The following is a 24531-nucleotide window of genomic DNA, read 5'->3' on the forward strand; positions in this document are numbered from 1 at the left end:
CCACTACCATTGCCCAAAATTATAGCCATTTAAACTTCCTATCTTTGTTTCCTATTCCCTCACCCAAGTCTTTTCCCCTCTTTAGTTCAAATTCTGTATGGCCACTGGAGTTATCTTTCTAAAGCTCAAAGTAACATAAATCGTTTCTGTTAATAATATCAGTAGTGCATGGTTTTTATGACTTTTCATATCTTGCTTTAATCTGTTTTTCCAACTTCATTTCATACTACTTTTCATTGAGCACCCTGCTCTCTATTCCAAACTTGAGAAATAGCAAGCTTTTTTCACATTTTAACTTGCTAATCACTCTTTCATGTTTATGTAACATTCTACATGCTCATCTTTTGCCTGGGAAATACTTATCAATAGAATCCTGTATTATTGACTTTTCCTGTAGCAATTATATTTTTATTGTGTTTATCTTTTTTTGCCATTTTTGAGACTGAATCTTGCTCTGTCACCCAGGCTGGAGTGCACCAGCGCAATCTCTGCTCACTGCAACCTCCACCTCCTGGGTTCAAGTGATTCTTCTGCCTCAGCCTCCCGAGTAGCTGGGATTACAGGTGCCCACCACCACACCCAACCAATTTTTGTATTTTTAGTAGAGATAAGGTTTCACCATGTTGGCCAGGCTGGTCTTGAACTCTTGACCTCAAATGATCTACCTGCCTTGGTCTCCCAAAGTACTGGGATTACAGACATGAGCCACCATTCCTGGCCTTTTTTTGCCAGCTTGACCAATGCTGTCCAACAGGAAGGTAATAACAAGCCACATATAATTTATTTTTATTGTTTCTCAGATTCTCGCTCTGTTGCCCAGGTTGGAATGTAGTGGTGTGATCATAGCTCACTGTAACCTCAAACTCCTGGGCTCAAATGATCCTCCTGCCTCGGCCTTCCGAGTAGTTAGGATTACAGGTATGTACTACCATTCCTGGCTAAAAGTCACATATAATTTTAACTTTTCTAGTAGCTACATTAGAAAAACATAAACAGATGAAAATCATTTTAATTATATACATATAAATGTTTAATTATATGCATAATTTTTTTGAGACAGTCTTACTTTATTACACAGGCTGGAGTACAGTGGGTGGCATGATCTCAGCTCACTGCAATCTCCGTCTCCCAGGTTCAAATGATTCTTATGTCTCAGCCTCCCAAGTAGCTGGGATTACAGGTGTGTGCCACCACACTTGGCACAAGCGTATTTTCGTATTTTTAATAGAGACAGGGTTTTGCCATGTTGGCCAAGCTGGTCTCGAACTCCTGGCCTCAAGTGATCCCCCCACCTTGGTCTCCCAAAGTTCTTGGATTATAGGCATGATTAATAATATATTTTATTTAACCCAGTATACCCCAAATATTATCATTTCAACATGAAACTAGCATACAATTTATGAATGAGGTATTTTACCTTCTTTAAAAACAGAGTCTTCAAAATCCAGTATGTTTTTTATACTTACAGCACATTCCAACCTGGCTTGCCACATTTAAAGTGCTCAGTAGCCACATGGGTAGCTAGTGGCTTCCATATCAGTTACTTAGTGTGAGCTTCAAAAGGAATCACCTCTTGTTCATTTTTGCATTCCCAGCTGCCTGACTTGTAAGAAATGCCTAATAAATACTTGCTAAATGAATGAGTAGATGAACAATAATAAAAAGAGCTAATGTTGATTGCTTACTATGTGAAAGACACTGTGATAAGTAATACAAGTGTTTATTCCTTTCCTCACCAGAATATGGTTGACTGGCATTCAATGTCTAATGAATAGTCATTAGATAATTAGGTAGCCTTGGGAAGATCACTTAACTTCTTATGAGGTCAATTTACTTATTTGTGAAAGGAGAAAGGGTATGGGCAAAATGACTCTTAAGGCCAGTTCTAAAATAGTGTGGCTATAAATAAATGTAGGACATGTGGAGTAGAATCATGAGAACAATGAATGGATTGACAAGATGTTTTAGAAGGCAATGTTGTGCAGTGGAAGGGCAAATGCTTTGGATTTAGACACAACTGGGTTAGAATGCCCAAATCTACTACTCAGTTATGTGATCTTAGGCAATTTAATTCCCCTTATCTTCATGTCTTCATCAGTAAAATAGATTCCTACCTTGCTATGAGGCTTGAAATTAATTTTTATAAAGTGTCTGGTTTATTAGTTTATCTTCAAAAACATAGAAGATAGACATTATTATCAGTTCTAGAAAGTCTTACTTTATTTTCTTTTTTTAAAATTTAACACATACAGTAATGTGCTGCAAAACAATGCTTAAGTCTACAAGGGACTGTATATATGTCAGTGGTTCCATAAGATTATAATGGAGATGAAAAATTCCTATTGTCTATTGATATATGTTAGAATTGCCTACAGTATTCAGTATAGTAATATGCTGTGCAGGTTTGTAGCCTAGGACCAATAGGCTATACCATATAGCCTAGGTATGTAGTAGGCTATACCATCTAGGTTTGTGTGTTACCAGGACAGCCCTGATGAAATAACTGGGAAAGTTTCCTTTTCTTACTGTTTTTCTTTAGCCCTTTTATCTATAGGTATAGCTGCTTAAAGAAACTAGACAGCCCAGATGCTAAAAGATCTTCCTGACCCTCCTATGAAATACCAGAGAAAGTTAAGACTCCCACGAGGTTTGGAAAAGTGGTTCATACATGTAATCTTAGCATTTTGGGATGCCAAGGTGGGTGGATTGCTTGAGCCCAGCAGTTCGAGATCAGCCTGGGCAACATAGTAAGACCCCACTTTTACAAAATATAAAAACATTAGCCAGGCATAGTGGCACACACCTGTAGCTTCTTGGGAAGCTGAGATTGGAGGACTGCTTGAGACAGGAAGGTCAAGGCTGCAGTGGGCTATGATCATGTCACTGCACTCCAGCCTGGGCGTCAGGGTGAGATCCTGTCTCAAAAAAAAAAAGTGAAATTAATGGAAACCAGAACAGGTGACCTCCAGTTACCTTTAGGTCCTTAACATATCATCATAATGCTACAATTCCTTCCCCTAAAAGAAAATCACTGCCATTTTATGTATATGTGATATATGAAGAAGCACATTTGGAGCTCTGCCTTGTACATGCCAACATACCTCTCCTACCCTGCACCCAGTCCTTTAAAATCTTGTGCCTCCCATCACTCACGGAGAAGGTGCTGTTAAAGCAAGAATTCCCCTTCTCCATTCTCTGGCTAGTGATAAAACCTGATTGCCTGTTCAACTGGACATTTCTTCTCTGCCACCAATACCAAGTAGGGAAAGAATTCAATTTTCCAGTGGCGTAAGTACATTCTATGATGTTCCCACAATGGAAGTGCCTAACTACGCATTTCTCAGAACATATCCCCAACATTAAGCAACGCATATACTTTAAGATAGGGGTTACCATTTGCCAAAATCTGTTTTAAGTGCTTTAAAATAGTCAGCTTCATAGAACCGCTGTGTGTAGATACTACTGTTGTCATTTCCATTTTAGCTTTGGGAGACTGAGGCACAGTAGTTAAATAAATTGCCCAAGGTCACATAAGTGGTATGTGGTAGTGATGGGATTCTACACTCAGAATTTTAGTATTAGAGTCAGAACTCTTAATTACTATGCCCTATTCTTCTCAAGCAACCATTACTGATTTCACTGGAAAAGACCTATAATTGGCTGTTCTAAGAAATGACCATAGCAGAATAATTCAATGGCCTTGTTTTTGGAGAAACTGTAATTCGTGTACTGTTCTCCACTTTGGATAACTGGAGATTAGCAAATGAGTCAAATGTTTTATTACCTTAGAGTCATACCTTTGTAGATACTGACAAGTTTTTTTACACATAGGTGTGGTTGGCTACCTGAAGTTCTCCCAGTTTAGGCCCTTTGTTTGCATATATCCAGGTGGAGGCCTTACCTTAGAAGCCGAAGAGTGTGCTGATACTGACTTTAGAGACTTTAGGTACTATTCTCAAGAAGCACTACCCAAAAAACAGGGCAAGTCAGAGTCTGGGGCTTATACCTTGGACATGCTATGACCTTAGAAAAAAGATGTCGAGTTAGTGATTCTCATTTTTGGGCATCTGTGGCAGCTGTGTTCTGACTCATGTGCAAAGGGAGTAAATCCCTAAGAAAGAAAAAGAAAAAAAGACATGAAAAAGGAGAATAATTTCCGGGATTCTATTCAATTACTATTTGCTCCCAAATGGGCTCCAAACCATGGCAATGCTACCCACAAAAGGCAGGCAGAACAATGACCATCTAATGAGATGTGCAAATAAATTGGCCACCAAATGCTTTCTTTTCACAGTGATGCTTGGGAAATTGACAACAGATGGTATCTAAAACATGGTACAAATACTGTGCCTCTTCTTTCCAAGACCTGGGAGTTCAGTAATGCCAGAGCACTTTTATCAATAAACAACGTCTAAAGGAGACAGCTGAGAACCAGAGGGGCAATAGTCAGGACACAAAGAATAATTTAGAAGATCCAAGGACACAGCAGCTTCATTTTTGATCCACTTAGATTAAACTTGTAGAATATCTGAGGGTCAGAGCATTCCCCTCCAGATGAAAATCAAACTTATTTCACAGATCTCTGAAACACACAGAACAGATATGGAGGAAATGAAGCCACAGGAACCTGTTTGTACTTGCCTAGACAGACAATCGATGTACTAATGGAAATGCTAAAACCTTGATAGGATTTTTAGTTTGCGTTTTTACTAACAGGCTTTAAAAATATTTTTAAAGCAGATCTATTCTGGAAGTCATGATTAGGTACAGAGCAAGGCAGATATCATAAAATCAACTACAGAAAATACTGCTCACATAAAATTTAGTTCACTTGAGAAAAGTTGCCTGTAACTCTTTCTATGCTGAGAGTGAATATCTCTGGTGCATTCTAGACAGCTATGTTGGGTTTTCCACAGCAACTACAAAGAAAATTGTATGCCCTTCAGTTTTATCAAAACAGTTTTAATGTGCTATAGTTACTTTTAAATAGTTTATACTTTCTATTGTCATGCAATCTGTAAAGTAAAGCATGTTGAAAAGAATGGTTAATTTGGTGAATTCCATGAGGGATGTGTATATAAGATTCTGGGGGAGTGTGGTGGCTCACACCTGTAAAATTAGAATGCAGTTGATACCAATATATGGCAGCTCAATTTTCAGGGATCTTGCTGAATAAAGATGGGAAAGACAGATGAATGAATGATTGATATTATTACATTTTTCTAGTTTAAACTCTGGTGCAAAACTTCCCACTCCCTTTTGTGAAGACTATTAATTACTTTTTGTAGATTTATTAATTCTCTGAATTCATTTAAGAATTACAGTATATTATGGAAGATTTGAGTCATACAACGACTTTGTACCATCTTGGATAGTGCAATTGTACCATCTTGAAGAGTGATCCATTGTTTTTCTAAGTCTTCCTCCAGAAAGCACTCTGTCCATTTGTGGGAGTCAGCTGGAGGCACGCATTTCATACACGCTGACTTGAATCAAATGAGATCCCTTTATGCTCTCAAGTGTATGGCTACTTTTGAGAATCATTTATTAAGTGATTACTTAAATAATTACATCATGTTTTCCTCAGAACTAAGTACTACTTTGCTTTTGTACTTACCTCATTTTTTTTTAATTAAAACATACGCACAAACAACAAAAAGTTTATGAAGAAAATTATTTTCTGGAAGCAGTACCTATTTCCTGCAGTGATATTATCCTATCAGTATACTGATAAACCTTAGCAGTGGTTAACTTAGCTACACATGTTCTAAGATGCTCCTGAATCCCCCATGCTGGGTTACATCCTCTTTCTAGGTGTTCCCTCATCCTGTATTACACTGGCATTGTTTATGTCTGTCTCTCCATTACACCCTATGTTCTGTGAAAAATACTGTCATATCCAAGTTTATATGCCCAATACAATCACTTTAAATAAAGGCATTTACCTGAATTAAACAACTTAATGATTAAAATAATAAATATGAATACCGTAATCAAACAAAGATTACGTTATTCACATTTATTATTTTAATCATTAAGTTGTTTGGGAGAATATTTTGACCCACTTCTAAGAAGTGTTTCACCTGATCCTGGCTCCTTACGAATTTCGCTGTTGGACTGGATGGGTTACAGGCATACTTTGCCTTGCCTAAAGCAGGGGGATGTGACATCCCTTAGGGTAAGCAAGTGTGTTCGCTTTGTGTTCTGTGCCCTCTGCCAGCAATGACAGTACTTGGTGCAAGACTGTGAGCTCATCGAGGCAGAAGCCATGGCATTCAAATTAGTTTCTTGAGCCAGAATTAACATCTGCCACAAAGTAGGCAGCTCAGTGAACTTTTGTAGTTTCCAACTGGATGCAGCACTGTGACTGCTTTTGGCTTCTAACAGGGCCAGGCACTGAAACAAGCTCTAAATCCCCACAGAAAAATCACTCTGAATTATCCTGGCCCATCCCTAAGCACCCAACCTGTGTATACTATTCACCTTGCCAAGAGTGTTCACTCATCTCTGCTTCTCACAAACCCTTTTTTTTTCTTCCTATAGCTTGCATGTTTTGAATGACAGCTAAATCCTCATGCTGTTTATACCATGGAGTCCCAAGGAGCTTAAAGGTTACAGTAATATTATTACAGAATTCTCATGATCCTCTTATTATTTTAAAAACCGAGCTGTATGTACATAAAGTGCGAAGAGTGCAGTAATACTATTAAGTGTCCGGCTCGATTAATATTTCCATATGTATACAGCTCGGCACGACCACCAAGATCAAAACGCAACGGTTCCAGCCTCCCAAAGGTTCCCTCGTGCCCTTTCCCGCCGAATATGCCCCCACCCCTCAGAAGTAAACGTTATTCTAACTCCTGTCACTATCGGTGAGTTCTGCAGGGAATTATTTTGGAGGAAGTGGAAGGTGGAATGAATCGGCCCACAGTCCCTTGGGGCTGGACGAGACCCAGGCTCGGTTCCCTCCCTACTGAGCTCCCCGTGGAGGCTCCAGGGGTCCACAGAGTTCTCTGGTCTCACCGACTTGGGCCAGACCCGCCAGGCTGGTAGTTCTCCGAACGGATCCCTCACACTCCCAGCAATGGCTGGAGGGCCCCCAGGCCCCACCAAAACAGCGCCGAGCACGCCACAATGGCAGCCCGGCTGTCTACCGCGTGGGCCTCGCCGCGTGCTCCCCACCTTGGGAGTGGGCGCCCCTCCTGCGCGACGGACAGCAGGGCGTGGCCCTAGGCGCGACCCGATGGGATACCAGCAGCCGGCAGGGGCGCTCCAGTACTCGGGATGTGGGGCGCGGGCCCATTGGCTGAGCATTCCCCCGCGAGCCGGCTGGCCGCGGGGCCCACCTCCCGGCCCTCTCTCGGCGCCCCCATTGGCCGTCCTCGTCCCGCTGGTGTCCGCTCCCGCCCCACTCCCGCCCCGAGGGAAACCGGGTTGGGGGGTGGGAGGCCAAAGCAGTGAGGATGCTGAGTGGTCCTTGGAGTAAGGGTGCGCGCGAGAACCAATCAGAAGCGGATGTGGAAAAGAGGCGCCGCGCCAACCAGTCACATCACGAGTTGCGGTCGGGGCCAGCTGACGCGAGTGCGGGCCTCAGCCAATGGGCGTGCCACTGCCCGTCCGCTCTTCAGCAGCCGGTTGGGGGCGGTGGAAAAGCAAGTGAGGAGAGCGCAACGGCGGCGGCGGCGCAGCCATCGCTGGACGGCCAGGCGGGAGAGCGAGGCCTGAGCCTCTGCGTCTAGGTAAGAGGCGGGTGCGCCGGGAGGAGCGGCCGGGCTGCGGGTCCCTCCTCGCTTGGCTCGGGCAGCGGCTGCAGGAGCCCGGGCTGCAGGCCGGGCAGAGGCGGGGGCGACAACCCACTGTCCAGCCCCCGCCCCCAGCCAGGGTACGCCCAGAAGTGAGGGCGCCCGCCTCGGCCCGGGTAGTCTCGGCGCAACTTGGCCCTGCCATCGCCCTCCACCTGGCCGGGACCGCAAGAGAGACGTACGGTCGGGCCTGGTTTTCAGCCGCGGAACCCGGGGGCGCTGGCTGGGGTGGGAGGCCGCATAGAGGTGGTGAAGGTTGGGCGGGGTGGTTAACCGAGCAGCGGGCTCGCGCACTCGCGGGAGGGTGGCGGTAAAGGGAGGCCTGTGATTGCAGAATTCCAAGTCTGGGGAGGAAGAAAGTGATGGGAAATAGGTGATGCTCAGAAAAGTGTGCTCAGGGAGAAGGCGCGGGTCGGGTGAGTGTGGTTGGCCTCTTAGAAGTAAGGCATTGATAGGGTTTGGGGGAGATCAACTGGAAGTGAAGTGGGGTCAGGCTTGGGGTTTGAAGGTGAAGGTCTCTGGAGAACTGGGGACACGTGGATCTGGAGTAAGAGGCACCTACTGAAACCGAAAGGTGCCTGAAAGAAGGTTTTAGGTGAAGTGCGGACAGGAGACTGTGGGGCCAGAAGGCGTTAGTTGGTCTCGTAGGACAAAGTACACAAGCAGCAAACGCGGTAGATTTATGTATGTGTGTAGGTGAAGGCTGTAAATCTTTAATGAGTAGTTGAGCAAGAACCATTGTCTGATTCTGCAGTGTGTCGGAGAGTGGAGGGTCTCAGGTAGTGTCTTGGTCAGGTTTGCAGGTTAACTTATTGCTAGTCGAGGGCCAAACACTCAAGTGTTTTTAATTCTCACTACTGAGGTTGATCCTCTTCCTGCACACCATCCCTCCTGCCATCCCTGTGACAGTTCATCTCATTGTTTTGCCTCAAACGCACAAAAATTCACTCCCTCCGAAGGAATGGCATATGTATTGTGTATTGTTTGCTTTTGACTGTATGGCAGTCAGGAATCCCTTAATTCTTTATATATATATATATATATATATATATTTTTTTTTTTTTAAAGAATGTGTTGGTTAAAGACAACATCAGAAGATACTTTCAGAAAATCTGCCCTCCAAGGGAGTTTCTCACTTGTAATGTTGGGCATGTGTAATATAGCATGAAAATGATGCAAAATCTCTTACAGTAACACAAGTGAGAATTAATGTGTAAGTACAATCTTGTTGTCTTTTTTTCAAATTAATTAAAAAAATAAACAGAGACAGGGTTTGCTCTGTCGCCCAGGCTGGAGTGCAGGGGCGAGATCATAGCTCACTGCAGCCTCAAACTCCTGAGCCCAAGAGATCTTCCCACCGTGGCCGCTTAAAGGCTTGAGATTACAGGGCTGAGCCACCCTGCCCAGGCCCTATTATTCTATACATTTTCCATAAAATTATTCATGAATTTTTTTGTGTGTGTGAGACACAGCCTCACTCTGTTGCCCAGGCTGGAGTGCAGTGACCTTGGCTCACTGCAACCTCCACCTCCCAAGTTAAAGCAATCCTCCTGCCTCCGCCTCTCAAGTAGCAGGGACTACAGGCACGTGCCCCGCACCCGGCTAAGTTTTGTATTTTTAGTAGAGACAGGGTTTCACCGTGTTGGCCAGGCTGGTCTCGAACTCCTGACTTGAAGTGATCCATCTGCCTTGGCCTCCCAAAGTGCTGGGATTACAGGCGTGAGTTACTGTGCCAGCCCAATTATTCCATAAATTTATTTGTAAAAATTCCACATAAATTTTGTGCAATTTGATTATGTATTAGGCCTGTTGGGAAATTTATCACCCTTGTAAATAATTTTATAGCTAAGTAGATTCAGGTTTTTTTTTTTTCCCACTCGGAAAAGACATTGTATATATAATTGCTATTCTATTTGAAGCTTTTGGAATTTTTATTTGTAGGGTGTGGATAGAGGCTGGAGGCAGAGACTGAGGTCATAGAAGAGGTAGAAAAGAAGGTGGCCCACTACCATATTTCCAGTGTATTTAAATGGGAGTTTATGTTTGAGGATAGGACAAACGGATTGTGAACTTATAGAGTCAAGGACAGAAGCCAAAGAGAGCATTTGCTGTGTAACATGTTTCCTTGTTAACCAGATCAGCAGAGCATTGTAACTAATGGACCATTATTTATGATCTAGAAACAATTTTGTGAAAGTGATTTCTTGGTGATGCTATTTACTTGATCACATTTGCCCTTAGTATAACAGAATACCTAAGTGCTGAGGCGACTTGGAGCAGAGAATTAATCTAAGTGGTGTGGAGTGAATCAGGGAAGGTTTCCTGAAAGAGGTGAGTTTGAGCCAGCAATGGATGGAGGGCCCCTAGGCCCCACCAAAACAGCGCCGAGCACGCCACAATGGCAGCAATGAACTGTAAGTTGGGATGTGGGTTATTAGAAGATATGAGGATGACATTCCAGTAGTTTGTACATGGTATTAGCAACTATGGACAAGAGTGACAAATTAAAAATGTTTTTTAAGTATAATTGAAGATTGGAATGAAGATTTAGGGGTTTGGAAATCAACTAAGCCTATGTTGCAGCTTAGTGGTAAATAATTTCTTATGTTGATTAGGAGAGAAAACAGCTGATGATAGATTGGAGATAGGTAACAAGAGAAAGCATAAAAATATTCTTTGACAGTTATAGGAGACTGAAGTGAGAGTAAGTTAGGTTATTGGGAAGTGGTTTTAACAGTCAACCATATATAATAATTGGAAACATTTTTGAGTGCTGTACTAGAGTATATTGAGTATATTGATAATAGTAGCAAAATTTATTGGTTGCTACTTTGTGACAGACAGTTTTGAGCTTTCCAAATATTATCTCATCTTCTGATTATCTGTATTTTATAGATGAGGGAGATAAGACTCAGAGATATAACTTGCCCAAGGTCACACGGTTAGGAAGAAGCAGGTCAGGATTGGCAGAATCAGTTAGTAAATGTTAATTGAGCATCTCCTCGATGCCAGGCACTGTACTAAATGCTGGGTATTCAACATGGACAAGGAAATTCAAGTCAGACCTCATCTATTTCCTAGAGATTGTCAGTTTATATAAAAAGAATTAGTGAAGAAAGAAAAAAGATTCGTTGGAGAGATTTCTGTAGATACTGAGGAATACACAATTTAGAGAAACCTAGGATAGAGTTTTAAAGAGGAAGTGATCAGCAGCAGAATACATAGCTGAGAGACTCAGAATGATTGAGAAGAAACCATTGATTTAAGTAAGTAAAAAATTAATGTGAATTTAGTCACAAGAAAGCTGGAATGAGGATATTAATATTTGGGCTGGTAGTTAATTGTGTTTGGTGGCAGGTACTCTATACAAATTTAAATATTTTCATAGTTATGGTTAGATTCATAGGAAAGATGATGGTATGGCCCCTTGTAATGTTTTAATCTTTGGCTGGAAAGATCATGAATGCTTTAAAATGCTTGCACTTTTTAGTATTTTTTTTTCAAATTTTAAAAAGTGAGTGAGGCTGAGGCAGGCAGATTGCTTAAGCTCAGGAGGTCAAGAGCAGCCTGGGCAACATGGCAAAACCCCTTCTCTACCAATAAAAAAATACTAATTGGGCAAGGTGGCATGTGCACCTGTAATTCCAGTTATTTGTGGGGGCTGAGGTAGAAGCCTAGGAGGTTGAGGCCAAGCCTTGATCATGCCACTCCACTCCAGCCTAAGTGACAAAGTAAGACCCTGTCTCAAAATAAAGTGAGCATTATTTTTATAATTAGTAGGGACAGGCATTCAACTGAAATGAGCTACTACTCAGGAAAATGTAGGTGGGCTGGCCTGAGCTTGGAGTAGGAGGGAAGATAGTCTTATTTCAGTGTCTATTCCATAAGAGCCACCTTGGTAGGTGTGTTCTCATCATGGAAATGATTGGATTGTCACTGATGGAAGCTGAAACTATGTACTGAAAGATGGCATTTGCTTAATCTCAGGGATCCAGTTACTAACATACCCTGAATGATGGAGATACAGTCTTGGCTTTCCTGAACATTTGTTTTCTTAGGGTTTAATACATGAATTTAAAGTTTAAAAAAACCCAACAAACCACTGATAGAATTGAGTCATTTTAACTGTTTCTTTTGGCCTTATATCCTTCTTCCTACACATTGGTTCTGTAGTTCCTCTTCAATGGGTTTGTAATGGGCTTAGAGTTTCAGTTCAGTAAGACAAAATGAAAGTACTGGATTTAGGTATAGCTGATCAACTTAAACACTTATAAGCTCATCTTTGTTTTCGGTTCCCAATTTGAGAGTGGAGACAGATTTCAAGAAAATAAGCTTTCCTTATTCAAAGAATGATTCCCAAACTAGTAGGATTTGCCCTAGGATCAGTACAGACTTACTACAGTCTCCTAAACAGAGAGGAAAGAGTTGCGTAAATTAATCTAGCTTTTAGTTTAATTTCACTTAGCCCATAGGGATTCTGAGAGGAAATGATATTAATGTGATTCCTATTTCATCTAGGCACTGTGCCATAATCCTTCAATAAATTATCACGTTTGATTCTCATGTAATTGTCTAAAGTGTGAATACCATATTACAGATGAGGAGAATGAAACTCAGGAGAACTTAGTAACTTTCCAAGGTTGGAGAGCTAAGTGACAGAGCTGGGATTCAAACCTTTCTTTGTGTAACTCCAAAACTCCTCCTTCTGAAACTAATAGCAAGGAGGACTGATTTATACTTTCAATTGAAAAAAAATGCCACAAGCCTTAGGTATTTAGTAATTATTTGTTACCTTAGAAGGTGAGACTCGTGCTCTGAGTGTTTGTGCTCTGTAACACTGCCTTTAAATTAATGACAGTGATTTTTTTGGTATCTTATAGAATATATTTTCTTACTTTTGTGATTATGTTTTTATATTTTAGAATTTTTTGATGATATATATTAGTGTCTATATTTGCTTTAAAATGTTTGTGGAATGGATACTATGTCTTAAAGTCAAATGTGTCTCAAAATTGGTGAAGCCTGGCATATATGCATGTAGTTTTCATGCATAAGTGTTTTACCAATTTGTTGTGCACTTTTTTCCCGCAGGTTTCCCCATCTTACCTATCCTATTCTTTTTAAAATTATGATTTAATAAAGAATTAAAATATATACTAATAAAATAATTCATTCTCTTGTGTTAACATTACATTGGAGAGAAAAGTGTTATGATGTAGAAAATTCAAATTGAACTGTGTATCAGCAGATATGAGCTTTAGTTTTGGTTTTGTTAGCAACTTGATGTGTACCTTCAGGCAAATCACTTCCCCTCTATGGGCTTTAGTTTCCTCATCTGTAAAATGGAGGGGAAGGAGAAATTTTAAGCCTGTCTGCCTTGAACAGGTTATATGCCTTCTTTCTAATTAAAAACATAGATGCCCTAGATGCCTTTCTTAAAAACTGTATTACTGCATTTTACAATATTTTCTTTTCTCTTCATCTTCCTTCTTTCCCTTCTTAATTTATTAGAGGATAAATTATTTTTGGTGTCTACATTTACCAGGACAGCATATCTTAGGAAGTAGGGACCCAGAAAATAATGAATGAATAAACATATATTTTATCTGAGCTAATGAGAAATTATTTAAATAAAATACTGTCAAAAAGGTGAAGTTTCATTGAAAAGTAGTTCTACCTAAAGAATAAAATGTATTTAGTAAAGTTCAATTTGTCTGCTCTGTATTGGATAGATGTACAAAGAAGAAAACTCTTAAACTTGTCTTATGAAGCCCTCTTACTAGTAGGAGGGACAAACTTCTGTAAACTTTGTATTATGGAAAATTGCTAGCAATAATATACACATCGCCAACTTTAACATTTATCAATTTGTGGTCAGTCTTGCTTCATCCATACCTCCACCCACTTCCCTCTTTATATTGAAGCAAGTCCCTAAACTTTTTTTTTTTTTTGCCAGTTATTACCATGCAGTATGATAATTATAATAATAAACATGTTAATCCAACTGTGGTGAAAATTTGTTCATGTAAATACATTTTGAGACTTGAGCATTATATGCTGTTTGAGGCATGAGAAATGAGCTCTACTAAGCTACTATAGGTCAGGGATAATATAATTGAAGAGACTGTGTACATATGTGAAACAGAATGTAGCAACACGATCATTTGCCAAAATTGGTGGTAGAGACTCTTAAGTGGGAACTGACATTATTTTAGAACGAAAGTAGAACTTAAACATTAGGTGGCAATAGAGAGAGAACATTTAGGGGTAAGGTGAGGGATATCACATGGATAAAGCATGCAGTTAGAAAATCTAACTTTGGCTTCATAGAATAAGTTATATCCAAATCTATATATCTCTATCTTTATCTTTTAGACCCCTACAGCATGTAGCTGGCATAGTGTAGTTGTTACATCAGAACTTGAACAAAGCCAATTGCTATAGTAGAAATTATGACACCTACTTTGTGAATGTATCACTGTTCATGGTGAATTTTTTTGGATATTCTGTTAAAAAGCCTTCTAAATATCTTAATACCACATGTATTAATGGATTCATTCTTATTAGAATGTTTGTGGGTTTGTGCCATCATCTTTTGTGTGCAATTGTGTGTGTGTGTTTAAATGTTAACTATTTGACAATTTTAAGATTATTTTGAAATACCTAGTTTAGATCATTCTTGTCTTACATGAAATTTTTTCCAGAAATGTTGGCATGATAATTCATGAGAAATCCTTGAATTTAGGGAATTGTTATCATTATAGCTTATTATTTTGAAGTATTCTGGTTAGAAAATCTTAACGTATATTTCCTAATGCAGAAATTCCTTATTAAAGATCGTGAACTTCTCTGAGCATCTCCTCAAAGTGTTGTGCTATCTCATCAGAAAAATATACATTCAAATATTCTTGGGGGTCTGTGGATTCTGGTTTAATAATTTATCCTTTAATTTGTAGGCAGAAAGCATACTGCTAAAATTCAACTCAATTGTATTTCTGTGAGTTCTGCTTGCCTTTTACAGACAAGTGTTTTTAATTATTAGGAGTGATAAAATGATAAAGCTTATTATTGGAATGGCCCTAAATGAGTTTCTTAGAAATACGTGGTTTTAAAAACTTGTGAATTGTAATTAAAATGTAATTATGATAATGATTATTAGCATAAACGGAATTCTCAGGAGATAGGAACAGGTGAATTAGCTGGTAATGGGACATTTAACCCCGCAGAGCTGTGCACAGACTGTTTGAAGTTCAGTAAACATTAGGTGAATTGCTTTACAGTGATACCCTTGTGACCTGTTGGAGTTAATAATTTTCCAAGTACCTAATCTACTAGGAAGCAACTTATTCCAATACATAGTAATAGAAATATAGACTGTGAGAACCAAAAGAGATTTTAACAATCCATGACCTGACCTCTCCTTCAATGAATTTAAAGAGTGACCAGAGAGGTTAACTTGCCTAAGGTCTGTTGGTTATGGCATTCCCAGCAGCGTTGTTACTCATTACCTGATTTTCGGTAAGTCTATTGTATATGTTTATTTTGGCTATCTTTTCATTCTGGATCTCAGTATCTGGAGAATGAAGTATATTAACACTAGAATTTTTAACATGGTAACTAAAAAATTGATAAATTGGCTAAGAATTCCCTGAATTGTTATACCACAATGTTTTTACTTTGCCATACATATACTCCTTCCATCTTTAACATAATAGCTTATGGTTACAAGATTTACTGGGGTAGGAGTTTTAGGAGCTTCATTCAGTTCCACAGTTGAAGACAGATACTAAGAATCCACAATTCTTAAAACATTTCCCTCATGCTTTTTTATATCTTTCTGGGGTGATTTTTGCCTAACAGCATTTAGTTGCAAGCTGTGTCTATGAACTTGGCAAAGTTTTAAAGATAAACTAGGAAAAGATTTTTGAGAAGAGAGTTTGTTATGGGATTAGTCATTTAAATACATTCCTAAAAGCTATTTTTTCCTACTCAAAACTAGACACTGGAAGGATTATTGACATCCATGTTCAAAGAAGTTGCTATTTACTTATATGACGGATCTCAATTCTGAGTTCTTTTGCTGCATTTGGTTCATGTGGACAGGTTGGCTGGGAGACGACTTGGCCCGTACATTAGCAATCCCATCATCAGAGTGAGGACCCTTAGAACAATGCCTGTCAAGCTTTTTTAATCCTAGTCTTTTGGCTGAGTCATCCTTTAGGTCAATAATTTTTACTTTCTAGTGGAATAATAATAATTGTCATGGTATAAGCATTTTTTGGGAAGAGCAATATGGATGGTTCCTAATTGAGTCACAAAAAATGTATTTGTCATAAAGTCTAGACTAATTAGAAAACTGTAGGCCTCAAATCCTAGTGATGTAATTGTATCAGTATTCTCTACAGTTATAATAAAATAAAAACTAAATTGGTAATGATGAGCTAAACTTAATGGTAATTTTTAATTAAAAGACAAGAATAATGACAATTGGAAATTAAGACCAACTAACGACAGCACAGTTTCACTGATGGCAAGTGCCCCTTTGAAAATTACAGACATCTAGGTTTTGAGTATGCGTATGTGGTAGGAGCTTGCAGCATTGCCAGTTGCAGCAACCAGACATACTAGTTGAATACAAATTGAAATTTTTGGCACATTCTAGTAAAGTGCTCATTTTCGCAACTGTTGATAACTAGCTTAATAGTTTATTCATGAGTAGCTTTATGGATTAAAGGAAGGTCATGCTTTCTAAATAGTTTATAGTCCATCAAGAGGCTTGGCCCTTTCTTGGAAAATCATTACTTTAGAAGGCTGATTTGGTAATCATTGAGGTTCTCATGACCATTGTTTCCCTAGCTGTGTTGGGAAATTTATGAAGAGCAGGGCTTAGATAGAATTTAGTGGGTTTCTTTACTTCAGGACATTTTGTAGTCTTTGATATGCTAATATATATATATTTAATCTGGTTGATAATAAAGTATACGGTTTCCCAGCCCCATTTATCACAAATGCTGCCTTGGAGGACTGAGTCTTGTTTTTAGGTTCAGCCTTGAGAACAGATTCAGAAGGCAGCAATAAGAAAGGAACACACAAAAAAATAGAAAATACTGCATTTATATGAAGCATACATGATTTACCTGTGTTAATTTTGGGTGAAGCTATATGTTGTGAATATGCATTGTTCAGGGTAAACATAGTACGTTTTTCTGTAACATCAGTTTTACTCAGTAATTTGAAATATTTTAATATAAATCTTTAGGTATATTATGAAGTTAAATTTTATAAATGTTTAAGCAAAAAAGATACTGCAATTCTGTTGTTATAAAAGTTTGAAAAGCTCTATCTTTAGTAGTACACTTAAAAGATTATTATATCTTTGCATATTGGAATATTATGTTTCACATCTTCGAGTCTGAAAGTATTAGGATCAAAATTTCATGTTTTAAAATGAAAACATTTTTATTAAGGGAAAATGTGATCAAGCACAATTGTTTACCTAAAAAAAGAGCCATGTATGACTTATGGGAATTATTTTATTTAAAAAACTGTTTTTTTCCCCTACAAGGAAATTGAATACATGTTTTTTGCAAGCAGCAGACTTTTTTCCCCTTCAATTTCACTAACTTAACTAATTGTTAGAACGATTTACTTTTTTATTATTTTGGATGCTTCTTCCTATTTATTATTCAGTATTATCAAGCTGTGTGTTAACAAGAACACAGCCCACCTTCTGTAGGCTTTATAGTAGAGAAGTTACCCTACAGGTTCTAGCCTTAAGGACAGAAACAGAAACAAAGGAAAATGTGTATTATTGAACAACTTGTTTTCTGATCGGCAGATAATTTTAGTGCTACAAAACTGACATTTCCTCTCTGATAGAGTAGAATTTAAGATGTCTTTATGTTTGATTTTTACATCACTCAGGAATTCTGAATCTTTTTTTCTCAGTCATTCCCAGGATAATAAGATCCTAGAAGCATTTTAACTCTTGTCAAAGTGCCGTGCTTATGGAGCAGCATCAGTATATGAAACATTTGTATAGTGTCCTAAGAACTAATGAACGTGTTTAGATTCTTCACTACCAAGAAGTGCCTTAGGGAAGTATTGGGGAAAATAGGATATAGACAGTTAAATATTGGTAAATCAGTGCTTGTGTAGGCAAACAGAGTGGCCATTATATCTACTTCAATGGGTACTTACAACAGGGTTGGACACTGGCATCTTTTATTGAAAAAAGAAATGTTAATCAAGATGCTACAGCTGATCTTTATTTGTGGAAAATGCTCAGTAAGCCTTAATTTGTGAGAAAGGAAAAAGGAACCCACTGTTCTTATCAGCTTGACTACACTAAACAATTTGTACACTTTGGGTTTGCATTTTGGTTCTGCATTTTGTTGCTTATAGCATTTTTTCAGATGAGGTTTTCTTTTTTGAGATAGGGCTTTGCCCTGTTGCCCAGGCTGGACTCAAACTCTGTGCCTCATGCAATTTTTCTGTCTTAGCCTCCCAAGTAGCTGGGACCACAGTTGTTTGCCATAGCGCCTGGCTCAGAGGATGTATTCTTTGATGTTGAGAGTGTCTTAGTCCATTTGTGTTGATCTAAAGGAATACCTGAAGCTGGGTAATTTATAAAGAAAAGAGGTTTATTTGGCTCACAGTTCTGCAGGCTGTACAAGAAGCGTGGCATCAAAATCTGCTTCTGGCGAGGGCCTTAGGAGGCTTCCACTCCTGGTGTAAGGTCAAGGGGAGCAGGCATCATACAGAGAGGAAGCAAGAGAGAGAAAGAGGAGGCGCTGCCAGGCTCTTTTCAACAGCCAGTTCTTGTGGCTGAGAACTAAGCCAGTTTTCACAAAGAGTGAGAACTCACTCCTGCAACAGTGGCACCAAATCATTCATGAACAATCTGCCCCCATGACCCAAACAACTCCCATCAGGCCCCACCTCCGACACTGGAAATGAAATTTCGACATGAGACTTGGTGGGACCAAACAAACCATATCTGAACCGTAGCAGTCTTAAAACATTGAGTGACGATTGCAGTTACCAAAATATGGTAGAAAAAACACTATATCATTGGTTCCCAATATGTTTCAGATGGGAATTTATCAGAAAATCTTAATGAATATACTTAGCTCGAGGCTTCTTCATAGTGTAACTTCTGTAAAACAAGTTGTCTTGCTTTTGACTAGAGGTGTGTCAACTCCATATGGTAATGTTGCAGAACTTTGCTCCTTCGTTCAGCTAAAACTGGGTTTAGGAGTTCATAGTTAATTGAACACAGGAATGTGAAATTCTTATTCAGTAGATGAGGTTATTGGGTAGACAAAGTATTTCAAAGTGTGAGGTCCATGAATCCATATTTAAAATGGATTTTGAGTGGCTAAAAAAATACGTAGTAAGAAACTACTCTTTGTTGTAGTGAAGTCCTGTGAAATAGGTTCAACATGAGTTGGTGGTTGAAGTCTCGAGAGTAACAGGCAGTTGCTTCCTCTTTGTGACAGACTGTATTTTCTAAAAATGATTACAACAGTATTTTCCATTGCACATGTGTGAGCTCCTGCAGACCCTAACTGTTCTGTCGTTCTGAGGTGGGATTTGGGCAGTCTTGTGAATCACTTGTAGCCAATAGAATGTGGCAAAAAGTTAAACTGTGTGACTTCCAAGGCTAGATCAGAAAAGGCGAGAGAGCTTTTGCCTAGCTCACAAGAATACTGGTCTTTAAGACATTAGCAGCTTTGTAAGCATCGGACTAGTCTGAGATCCCCATGTTGAAAGGAAGCCCAAACTATCTCATTGGGAAAATAGAAGAGGCTAAGTCCAGGAGCTAGTACTGCCCAGCCAGACTTGCTTAGCTGACCCCAAATTCCTAACTCATAAAAATTGTGAAAGAGAACAAAATGGTGGTTGTTTTAAAATGCTAAGTTTTAGAGGGATTTTGTTACATAGTGACAGGTAACCAGAATACTACTGTCCATTCAATACTACTTTCCCATCCATCCTTTTAAATTCTGTGCTTTTTTTAATATACTGTTGTATGAAGTTTTTGAACAAAATATTGTTATATGAAGTTTTTGAACAAAGTAGCGGGCAGAGTTTCTCTGAGTTTGTGACAGAATTATATTCTGTACTCTTCTTCTCTTGTATTCTTTTCTACAAAGTAATACGGCCCAAACCTCATACCTGCATATCTTAACGGGCTTTCCTTTTAGAAATACAGATTTTTTAAAATGTATACCTTGAAAAAGGCTATAGGTCATGTCTTCCTTTTGCATTCAGCCTCTGGCATATTTATATTTCTAAAGCCAGACATTAATGTGTTGCTTCGTTTATGAAGATATTGTATCAAACAGGCATTTATTGTTCATTTTACAGTGTTGTGCACAGTAACAGTAGTAGTGAAATCATAGACAATGAATTTTTAGACTGTATTGCTTTTTGATTGATGTCTTTCTCATTTATACTTCATTTTTCTGAACGTTTGTGAAATACTGGAAATCATTGTTTAGAACAGAGATTGGGAAACTGTTGCCTGCAAACTGTCTTCTTGTTTTTCTAAAGTTTTATTGGAACACAGCCACACCCATTCATTTATTTATCGCCCATGGCTGCTTTTTTGGTACTGTGGCAGAGCCAAGAAGTTATTGCTGAGATTGTATGGGTTACAAAGTGGAAAATACTTGTTACTTGGCCCTTTACAGAAACCTTTGTCAACTCCTGGTTTAGACTATTTCTTAATTGATTATCCTTTTTACTTTTTTAGTCCTTTACTTTTGAGGCAGGGTCTCACTCTGTCACCCAGGCTGGAGAGCAGTGGCGTAATTATAGCTAACTGTAGTCTCGACCTCCTGGGCTCAAGTGATCCTCCCACTTCAGCCTCCCAAGTAGCTCGAATCACAGGTGTGCACCACTACGCCTGGCTAATTTCTGTATTTTTTTTCAAGATGGAGTGTTGCTTTGTTGCCAAGGCTGGTGTCAAACTCATGGGCTCAAGCAATCTGCCTCCCTTATCCTCCCAAAGTGCTGGGATTATAGACATGAGCCACTGCACCCAGCCAGTTCTCCCTTTTAAAGGATATTTGAAGTTATTTTTTCTTTTACTTTTTAAGTCATGCAATCTAATGAATATTAAAAGATTATTTAACTTAACTTTCTATCTGCTGCTTGAATTTTTTTCAGTACTCCTACCATGTGGTCCACCGGCTGAAAGGGATATGATAATGAGATAAGCAAAATTAATTAAAGAAATAATGACAGCTGGGTGTAGTGGCTCATGCCTGTAATCCCAGCACTTCGGGAGGCCAAGGCTGATAGATCACTTGAAGTCAGGAGTTCAAGACCAGCCTGGCCAACATGGGGAAACCCCATCTCTACTAAAAATACAAAAATTAGCCTGGCCTGCTGGTGGGTGCCTGTAATTCCAGTTACTGGGGAGGCTGAGGCACGAGAATCACTTGAACCTGCGAGGTAGAGGTTGCAGTGAGCCGAGCTTGCACCGCAGCACTCCAGCCTGGGCGACAGAGTGAGACTCAGTCTCAAAAAAAAGAATTAATGACAAAGCAGCATTTGATATAGCTGTGTTAAGCACAGGAATTGTACCTGATTGGGAGTAAAAAAATGAAAACATAGGTGAAATATTAGTATTATGTTCTTTGTCCATTTGCTCCCCTTACTGTCTCTCCATTGGTAGGTTTTTGTTTTTTTAAATAATTTTTTGTAGAGATGGGGTCTAGCGATGTTGCCCACACTGATCTTGAACTCTGGTCTCAAGTGATCCCCCTGCCTGGGCTCCCAGAGTGCTGGGATTACAGGCATGAGCAGCTATGCTCAGCTCCATTGGTAGGTTTTGACTTTGAATTTGTTTACTTGCAGAAGGCACAGAAGAGCCAATTTTAATAGAAAAACAGGTAAATGGGCTGGACTTTCAGGTATAGCTATAGGTGGTAGATTGTTTTAGGTAGCTGTATTGATTGGTTAGATATTCAATTTGAGACTTTCCATTTCAGTACTTAGTTGCCCTAAATAAATTTGTAGCAGCTAAAACATGGAACTAAGAGTTCTTACAGATATACCTGTTGTCAGTTACTGGGTTTGTACAGTAAATGATGGTACAGAAAGATGCATGCAAGTAGAGCCAATCTAGACTTGACTGCAGTACTATATTGGGTATTGTACTATATTTTCTATTCTGTGCACCTCATTGCTTCGTGAACATGGTGAACATTGTGAACAAGGTGAGTCTTGCAGGATATAGAAGAAGGTACATGCAATCCGCAAATCAACATTATCTGAGAGGGAAAATAATTTTTCACATTCCATTCAGGAAATCCATCTTGTTTCATAGCATCCGTAACAAAAATGCTATGAGATGGAGTTAGGTGGGTTGGGTGTTTATCTGTATTTTAAAGATAAACTATAGACCCAAACAGGTAAGCAAGCTCATCGGCAAGGTAAACAGGTGAGTTTAGGTTTTAACCCAAACCTGCTAGACTCAGAGTCCCAGGGATTTCCACTGTGTCTTAACACTGGGTTTTCTGAAAGGCTTGTTTCTATAAAGGGCCTACCTTATTTAACAAGGGGCAGTTTATAAGCTGGGCCTCATTTCATTCAGTATTGAAAATGTTTTTACTAAAGATTTACTTTTGTAATAGCTCACTATTCTATGCACTTTATTGCTTTGTGAACATGGTGAACATTTTAAGTTTAAGGCATTTAAGTTCTAGTATATATTTTCAAACTTAAGTGATCCATAGGATTACCTTGGTATAGGTATTTGTAGAAACATGTTTGAATTTATTAGTAGTCTTAAGCAAGACCCCAAAGCTTCTTATCTTCTAACCTTACCTTATTACCTCTACTGCCCTGGGTTTTTTTGTTTCTACTATTTCAATAAAGGATACTGTCTAGGTAAGATCTCTCCATGGGTTAGGTAGGGTGGGGTTGGAAATGAGTCCACTGATCTTTGATATGTGCTTCTTACCTGAAAATGATGTCTTTTTATTCAGATTGATAGTGTCGATAACTAAATCCACCTAGAAGATGGTCTACTGAGTAGTGTTCTGAGGTTGACAGTAGACTACTTGTCTTTTCTCCCTCTTGTTGGCTGCCTCTGGAAATGGCTCTCAGGGAAATCCTGGTAAAGGCTAATTGCCTTTGGATTTTAACTACCTGAATTTTTTTTTTTAATGCAAGGTCTCACATATTTATTATTGAACCCAGCCAGCCAGTGCCTTCATAGCACATACAGAGAGAAAAAAAAATACATTCCCAATAAAACATGTCCAACTGTCTAGATAGTGGTAACATTTTCAGCTCAATATGAGAACACAGTCATGATCTTGACATAGCATAAATATGTATGCCATCTCATGTGCAATTCCTTACAGACCCATTTTGGTGCTTCTCCAATGTCTCGTTCTGGAGTTGTACCTGATTTTATTACCAGTTTTCATCTAAATCCACTGGGAGTGGGGCGATTTTTGCTTTCGTTTCTTGGCCAGGAAATGCTTAATCCTGAAAGTCTTGTGAGAAGACATGGTGAGAAGCTGAGGTCAAGCACACAGAATGATGGTAGAGAAAGGAAGAGGGAGCCTGAATTTTTTAACAGTAAAATTTCTATACTGAGTTGCTCATTTGACCCATCAACTTATAATGCAGTGATGTGATTTTTAAGGATTCTTCAGCAAGAGTTTGTGTTATATGCTAAAATTTTCTGTGGAGCAAATTCCTGTCTATTGTATGCAGTTAGTAAAAGCTGAGGCTTTGTAGTGAAGACTGCTCTTGTTTCTTCCTGTCGTGAGTCATACAACTTAGAACTGCGTAGGGCCTTCCAGATCATCTATTCTAACCTCTTCATTTTCTCTGAACTTTTCTTCTAGTGTTGTGCACTCAGTTCTCATTGATGAATTGATTCCTTGACCTTTCTGAAGGACAAGTAAAAACTTTTTGTGCATTCTATAAATGTGGGATTTAGTTAGAAGATTTAGTTCCAATTTGACTCTACCCATATATGTGTGCTGAGGGACCTCAGACAAGAAAAGTTATTAAGGAGACTCGTGGAAAATAGTGTATGAAGGCATGAGAGAGAGACAGTTTGTGCTAAATAAATTTTTCTTTCCCTTTCTTCCCTTAACTATATATTTTTCTCATCACTGGTGAGTCTTCTTTAAAACTTCATTCTTGGCTGGGCACTGTGGCTCACGCCTGTAATTCCAGCACTTTGGGAGGCCGAAGCAGACAGATCACCTGAGGTTGGGAGTTCAAGACCAGCCTGACCAACATGGAGAGACCCCGTCTCTACTAAACTAAAAATTAGCTGGGCATGGTGGCGCATGCCTGTAATCCCTGCTACTCAGGAGGCTGAGTCAGGAGAATCGCTTGAACCCAGGAGGTAGAGGTTGCAGTGAGCCAGGATTGTACCATTGCACTCCAACCTGGGCAACAAGAGCAAAACTCTGTCTCAAAAACAAAACAAACAAAAAAAAAACCCTTCATTTTTATTCTACCTGGCTGGCCCATGGAATTTCCTCTCATTTCCTTTCCCCATACCCCACTTTTTATATACTTATTCATATTTGTCTTACTGCTTAGCAAGTATCAGAAATAATCAGCTGACATTTTGTTAAAAGTTTTAATTAATTTGAGTTGTTTTAAATTCTAATACAGACAAAGGAATTCTCATTTCTTGGCATCAAAAAGCTGCCTTTTTAAGAAACTGGTAAATTTTTTGTGC

General features: G+C 39.2%; 1 protein-coding gene across 3 annotated transcripts in view; it reads left to right on the top strand.

Moving 5' to 3' along the window:
- Positions 1–7601: 7601 nt before the first annotated feature.
- FAR1 (fatty acyl-CoA reductase 1) overlaps positions 7602–24531 on the top strand; it is a 59761-nt gene continuing 42831 nt past the window's right edge. For 2 of the 3 annotated variants that reach the window (XM_032240832.1, XM_032240834.1), the window contains exon 1: positions 7602–7739. The gene's annotated coding sequence lies outside the window, so the exon portion shown is untranslated. Of the gene's footprint in view, positions 7740–10043; positions 10134–24531 lie in introns of all 3 variants that reach the window. The other variant, XM_032240833.1, reaches the window with a different exon arrangement.

Source organism: Sapajus apella, unplaced genomic scaffold, assembly GCF_009761245.1.
Source record: "Sapajus apella isolate SASKATOON/1434 unplaced genomic scaffold, GSC_monkey_1.0 scaffold47, whole genome shotgun sequence".
In the NCBI taxonomy this organism is placed as follows: Eukaryota; Metazoa; Chordata; class Mammalia; order Primates; family Cebidae; genus Sapajus; species Sapajus apella.